Genomic DNA, 7579 nt, shown 5'->3' on the forward strand with positions numbered 1-7579 from the left:
TAAAGCAGTTAGCCCTTGCCCAGTCACTACACATCTTGGTAAAGAATTTCTCCTCACTTTTCTTGTAGGCCCCCATGATAACATTTCCCCAGTGTCTTCTCCTCTCTAGGCTAAACAACCCCAACTCTCTTAACCTCCCTCCACAGAAGAGGTGTTCGGGCCCTCTCATCCTTTTCATGGCCCACCTCTAGTCCCACTGTAACACATCCATATCTCTCTTGCTCTGGTGTCACCAGAGTTGGACTCAATACTTCAGGTGAGGTCTCACAAGAACAGAGTAGAGGGGGACAACCACTCACCTTGACCTGCTGGCCACGCTTTTTTTGATGCAGCTCGGGATGTGATTGGCTTTCTGAGCTTCAAGCACACATTGCTGCTCATTTTGGGCTTTTCATCCAACAGTCTTTCTCCACAGGGCTGCTCTCAATCCATTCATCACCCAGTCTGTACTGATTTAGAGTTTACCTCAGCCCAGGTGTAACCTTGCAATAGGTCTTGATGTACTTTATATGGTTTGAAGGGGCCCACCTGTCAAGCCTGCCAAGGTACCTATGGATGGCATCCCTATCATCTGAAGCGTCAGATGTACCAGTCAGCTTGGTGTCATCTACAGACTTGCTGAAGGTTAACTCAATCCCATTGTCTATGCCACCAGTGAGGGTATTGAACAGTACCTGTCCAAATATAGACTTCTGAAGGATACCGCACATCACTTGTGTCCACCTAGACATCAAGCTGTTGACTGCTATTAAGTGGATGAGGCCAGTTCTTTATCCACCAAATAATCCATCCATCACATCCATGTTTCTCCAATTTAGAGACAATAATGTTGTGTGGGACTGTTATCAAAGGCTCTTTATGAATCCAGGTAGATGATGTGCATTGCTCTTTCCGTGTTCACCAATGCTGTCGCTGTTGTAGAAAGACACCAAGTTTTGTCAGGCATGATTTTTGTGTGTGTGTGTGTGAAGGTGTGATGGATGTCTCCACTTACCTGTCTTCCACACGCTTGAACATGTTTTCCAGGAGGAGCTGCTCCATGATCACAGCAGGCATAGAGGTGAGGCTAACCAGTCTCACATGTCTTCCTTTTTACCCTTTTTAAAAATGAGTGTGATGTTCCCATTTTCCAGTCACTGAGGACTTCACCTGACTACCATAACTTTTTTAATATGTTGGACATCTTCATCTACCAGTTCTCTCAGGACCATGAGATGCATCTCATTGGGTCTCATGGATCTATTCAGGTTCCTCAGACAGTCTCAAAACTGGTATTCCCCTATGGCGAGGGGGACATCAAGCCCCCTGTCCCTGCCTTGTGATTCTGACTATACTTTTTTTTTTTTTTGTGTGTGTGCTTTAGTTTGGTTAAAATTTACTGACACAGCCACACTTGTGTCCTGCCTCCCTTGCCTGATTTCTTACATGTTGTAATTGAGAGGTCTTGTGTCCTAAGAAAAGTATCTTTAAATATGTCAACTCTCTTTTGACTGGGGGCATTGAAATTTATGTTCTGTGAATGAAAACAAAGCAAAATAGACTCAGCCAGTTGCAAGACTATCATGAGTGATATTTTCTTAGTAGCCCAGTTTGCAAGTAACTATTTTCCAGAGGATTAATTGAGAATTTTCTCAGCATAAACTGAGACACAGGCAAGGTTCTTCTTGCATGTATACCGCACATTTTTAGGTGATATAACAGTAATGTTGAAAAGAGAATGTCATTGAAAAATAGCTTAAAAGTTCAGCTGAAATGTCACAAAGAATTGCTTTATACCCAAAATAGTTTACAATCCATGTTCATCCTTGGCAGCAAAACAGCATATTTATGTTAATGATTGCTTGTAAGTCACTCTGTCAGACCTCCTTTATTTTAAAGTCTGTCCTGCTTTCCCCACAGTTTCTGTTTTTTTTTTTTTTTTTTTTTTTTTTTTTAATTTTTATTTTTTATTTATTTTTTTTTTTTCTCAAGGAGTAGGACATGCTGCAGGGGAAGTTGCGGGTCAGTTCTCCAGTGTGGCTGGTAACATCATGAACTCCACAGACCCGCTTTGCTGAGAAATGCTGTGGGAGCTCATGCCATTCCTGATCAGATCGGCCTCGTTTCTTCAAAGACAAAGATCTGGAAAAATTTCTGCCCACTGGAGCATCTGAAGTTCTACTGCTCATCTTCCAGACTTGCTTGAAATGAGTATGATAGACATGTCTGAAAAATCCTGTACTCCAAAAATATTTTAGCATGGCATATGAATGGATCATGAGGATCTTTGTATGACTAAAAGTTTATGCAGAAAATTCAGTTCATATAATACAATAGTAACAGGTGACAAATGTGTTATGGGATAAGATGAAGAAGGCAGCTACTGTCAGCTTATGCTTCAAACCCAGTCCTCCCCACTCCAGGTTTTTATTAAAAGGTAAAACAATGTTAGCAGTTCCAACCCAGAACAAAATTTGCAACAGCAAAATAAAAGGCATAACTACTATTGTATCACTAGTAACATACTACTCTATCATTACTGACAAGCAGAAAAGAACAACAAAGTCTTAATAGAATACTGGATGCCAAATTACTTGTTTGAATAAAGAGGTGATTAAGAGTAGTTAACATGGGGAGTCAACCAGGAGGATCTCATGTTTGGCCAAAGCAGTAAACTTCTACACGGAAATGTCTGTCTTGGTAGACAAACAGAAGTCCAAACTCCTGCACCAGGGAGGAACAATCCCTTGCATCAATACTCGATGGGGTTGCAACCTGTCCTGGGCAAGCTGTTCTGGGTGACCCTGTTTGAGCAGGGGTTGGACCAGATGACTTCCAGAGGTCCTTTCCAAACCCAGATATTCTGTGACTTGGTTGTAACATATCTGCCTTTTATGTTAGCATATTATAAAGTTCACAGGAACAGTTTATTGCTGCTCTGATAGGCTTTTGGGTAATGTGTCTTGCTTGCATTTTGCTGACAGCTGGTACAGAAACCTCTGAGTTAGCTGTCACTGTAAAGGGTACATATATACATGTATTTGTGTTTTACAACAGGATCTTCAAACGAAATGTAAAGCAGGGATATGACTCCTATTAGCTGTTCATTAGCAAAAGTGCTGCTGATAAAAATCCTTCTTAATATCTACCATAGGCAAATAAACATAATTCCATTTTGCCTTGAAGATGTGGTGTTATTACTGTAGGGCTTTATTTTAAGACAATCACAGCATAGCCACATCTTTTTTTGCTACTTTATGTCCAAGAGTAGGTATATGCCTGCAACAATGAAACAATAACTTATGCCTGAAGCAAGATTTTTTTAAGGTATAATTTTTAAGTCCTCTTTCACCACTCAAGGGAAGGATAAAGTAAAAAGATGGAATCACCATGCAAAGGCAAATTGGGTCTTTACAGCCAAAGTCAGGGGAGTAAATGGATTTTTTTTCTCTCTCTTTTCCCCAGCAGTTCGTGTAATACAATAAAGAGATTATTTGTATAAATTTACACATGGTTCCAAGGGGCCAGAACACACTCTTCCTTTATGCCACAGCTAAGTGAAAGTTATATCTCGGAGGTCTGTTTGCAATGTGAGCAGCTGTACACAGGGAGTAAGGTGCCTGTGACTCTCACTCAGCCTCAGCCTATAGCAGCCATTAACCTGGAGCAACTTTGGAAGAGACCTCAGGCAGGCATCCTCTTTATTATGTAAAAATCATGCAAAGGCTTGGCTTTAAGGAAATTCATTCAGAGAAGAGCAGCTTGGAGGAGAAGATATGAGCATGCATATCTGTAACAAGTGCAAAACATTTGCTTTCCATCTGTATTCAGCTAGCAGCTGCAGATTCCTTGTGGCACAAAAAATGCTCTATTTATATCCACCAACAATGCTAGCAAATTCTGGAGTTTGCTGGAGCATTCTGGCAATATGAAAACAAAGTTGTTTGTTCAACGGCTGAAGGAAGATGTGAAAATGGGAGCTTTCACTGACTCATCACAATCAGAGGGATTATTACAAAACCAAATTGTTCTTCCAAACTACTATTTCTGCACAAACAACTCATTTGCAATTGGGAAGATGACTGTCTTAGCAGAAATAGACCCTTCCGTTATTAAAAATTTGCCTTCTGTCTTTATTGCAGATTTCCTTTTAACAGAACAGGTATGAATAAATTCTTTACCTCTATATTTAATTAAAAAAAAAAAAAACACCCTACTGTTATATCAGCTTTTTCTTATATCATTTCTAACACACCATATATTTTATATTAGTACTAATAAGCTGTAGTTAAGAAACTGTTCTGCTGCCTTCATACCTTTTGTTTTCACCTTCAGTGAAACTTTTTGGTTTGGAGGGGGTAACATTCTGGATCATCAGATGCATCCTGTGGTATCTTACATCAAATTTGCATTTGCATTTCAGGGAAAGCCTACTACAAATGGCAGTTTCTTGCTATGCAGGTGCATATAGGACAGATGTTGTGCATCAGGCCAGCAGCTGGGGTTTATAGGTGCTCTCTGATCCCAGTGACTTCCATTCCTTTTCCATCCATTTGTCTTAACTCCCCCCCTTCACCTGTCCCACTTAGTCCTCCTTTGTGAGTAGATGTAACCCCTGATGCATGTCATGAAAGTTTGGGGAAGAATGGTTATTTTGGAACTAGCAATTCTTTGACGGCAAAGTTTTCAGGAATTTGTTTCCTCCTAGGAAAGTATTCAAAGAACTGAATGCTTTCAGTGGTGGCTTCCTTACCCAGTGGGTTCAGCGTGGGGTCTTGCTGCAAATGCCCCCTCTCTGAGCTGCTGTATACTTTATTCCTCCTAAAGGAAGGCCCACCTCTGCCCAGGGAAGACAGGAACCCACCCTGCAGAGGAGCACTGTGACAAGAGGTATGTTCTGAAGGATGATTTCACTCCTTGCTCATGGTTTTTTTATCTTACGAATGAAAGATGCCAAGCATTTTGAAAACATGGTTATTAATGACATTGTTAGGGCGTTTTTGCAACTCTTTCTGAAATAAAGGAATCTTTCACTTAGAAACATCAGAAATGATGGAAATTCTTCAGCGGTAGTCTATGAACAAGGCTTCAGAAAGTTTATTTAAGTGTTCTGAATTGAGTGGGGATGAAAGCTTGAAACATGGTGAAAAGACTCGCTTTTAAGAAAGAGTTCTCATGAATCACTTCCTGGGTTTATATTCAAATCAACCTGAAGCTCATTTCCTAACTAAAGCAGTGGCAATATAATTCAAAGGAGAATATACCATCACGTGTATTTGTATCACACAACAGTATATTTGCACTTAAAAGCAATGACTCAGACTGGGTTCTTCCTTAACTAGTATGTCCTAGCTAACTTCTTCATGATGCTGACTGTCTGAATACATCATATGCTTCAAAATCTTGAAGGCTGGCTGCTCATTCTCATGGCTCAAGCTGTCTTTTCCTGACTAGTTTTTTCTGTGATAACACTTTCCATTTCTGTTCCATGCCTATGTATTTTCTTCGAAGATTTTCCATGAAAAATCTTCACAAGCACTTCAAAATCAATACAGGTTATATCCATCCAGTCTACTAAATCTGTTTCTGTCATATGTTGCAAGATTCCTGTATGGAAACTGTACTGGCTTTTGCTTCAGGACATTTTGCACCAATTCATATAAATTCATCCTGAGTGGTGTGCAACACACGAACTTCAATAACCTGAAGGTGGATAGTTCATCTTTTGTCTTTAGAATGGGAAAAAAATGGTACAGTTGTCTGTAAGAATGGAAAAAATTCCAGCAATATTCTTTTGGTATATAATATCAAAATATTGAATTGAAAGTATTGAAAATATTGAATACTGAAATATTTAATTTATTTCATATCTTCTGAAAGTTTTAATAATTTTGTTCTCAGATTGTCTTACAAAAATGGAATGTTAAAAAATAAATACTAATTTAAGAAACTTGAGTTCTGGTCTTGGCAACTGCCATGTACAGAGCTACAGAAATGTGTGAAGAATCAAAGTCCAAACAGAAATGTATGTTCTGGGTAACCAAGCAAAGAAAATACAATTGATGTCCTTTGTGCAAAAAACATTAAGTAGAAAACTTTACTCAGACCTATTAAAGATGAGGATGTTATGGCAATGAAAAGATATTACATCTCTCTTGGAATCTCCGTGTTTTTTCTGAAAGATAAATGTACATGGAAAAACTCTGGATATATATAATTTTTGTCATGCAGGTCAAACATTAAAATAAAACAAGAATAAATAGGCTAAATTACTGGAAGTCCTAGACCTACTACAAAAAGAGGACTGGCTTTTAGGGCTAAGGTTAGGGTTAGAGTTAATAAATCACTAAGAGATGGGATTTGATAGGTGGGTCATTGCTTGACCAGTAGCTTATTGTGTTATTCTATGCAAATGATAATGAACTGCTTGCCGTGGACAAAGTGGGAAAGGAAGAAATCACTTCATCATTTTTAAACACTCAGAGAACAATCTAAATCCTACAAAAAAAAATAAAAAATCCTTAGTGAACAACTCTTGACATATGCCATAGAGGTTTTTCCCACACAAAGTCCTTGCATTACTGAATTGATTTTTCTTTTTTATGCTTTATGTACAGGCCAACACATTACAAACAAAGGTTTGCTGAGCACAGACGATGTTGGGAGAAATATTTTAAGACTGCCCAGGACAGGTTTTACAGCAAAAGAGACAAATATAATGAAAAAAAAAAAAAGGTTACAAATTCAAACTTGAAAAGAGATCTTAGACTTCAAGAAGCATCTCTAGTTAAATGTAGACTCTTTTTTAGGTACTGCAAAAGTTAAAGCACAGCAGATTTTGAAGAGGAATTCCATAAATATTTTTTTTTGTATTCTAGTCAGTTTTCTGAAGAAGTATATTGAAAGCCACAGTCCCAATTTGTGTGATCTTCAATTGTAAAATCAGCTCTATCCATTATGAGGAGCTCAAATGTGGAGAAAGATCAGATGTTTCCACTGACTGATATCACATTCAATTGCCAGTTCACTGTTCACTGCAAACAGTCCTAAAGAGGTTTTGTCTTAACTGAGGCTCTCTCTAGATCTATGCATGCAAGGATGTTTCTCTGGAAAAATTCTGTTTTGGGAGATGGAGTGAAGAAATGCAGGTTTTTTTCCAACAAGATGCTTCTTCAAATTTGAGAACTTAATTGTGCTGAAAAACTGAAACGTATATCCTGTTCACCTCCACGTGTCAAAAGAGCTTTCAGTAACTGGATCATAGTCAAGTCTTCTACAATATGTATGCCATGTCACATGCCACACAAAATGTTCACTTGTATGATAACAACTTGGTGGAGTAGAAAGGTATGAAGGAATCACTTTGTTTCTTCAACTCCACTTGTATGTCCTCTGGCAGCCCATGTCTGGGCAGCTCAGTGTTTTATGGTGCATACTTCCGTTCTCCAGCTGTTTCCCCAAGGAACCTCTCCTTAGCTCAGGCCTAATTATTAATTACTCTCTTCTGCTAGATGGAATCTGATGTTTGCTAACTCACCAGAGAGCCAATACCACCACCCTCCACCTAGGCCTGCTCTGTAGGTCTGGCAAGAGAAGAGAG

Source organism: Anas platyrhynchos, chromosome Z (assembly GCF_047663525.1).
Source record: "Anas platyrhynchos isolate ZD024472 breed Pekin duck chromosome Z, IASCAAS_PekinDuck_T2T, whole genome shotgun sequence".
Taxonomy (NCBI): Eukaryota; Metazoa; Chordata; class Aves; order Anseriformes; family Anatidae; genus Anas; species Anas platyrhynchos.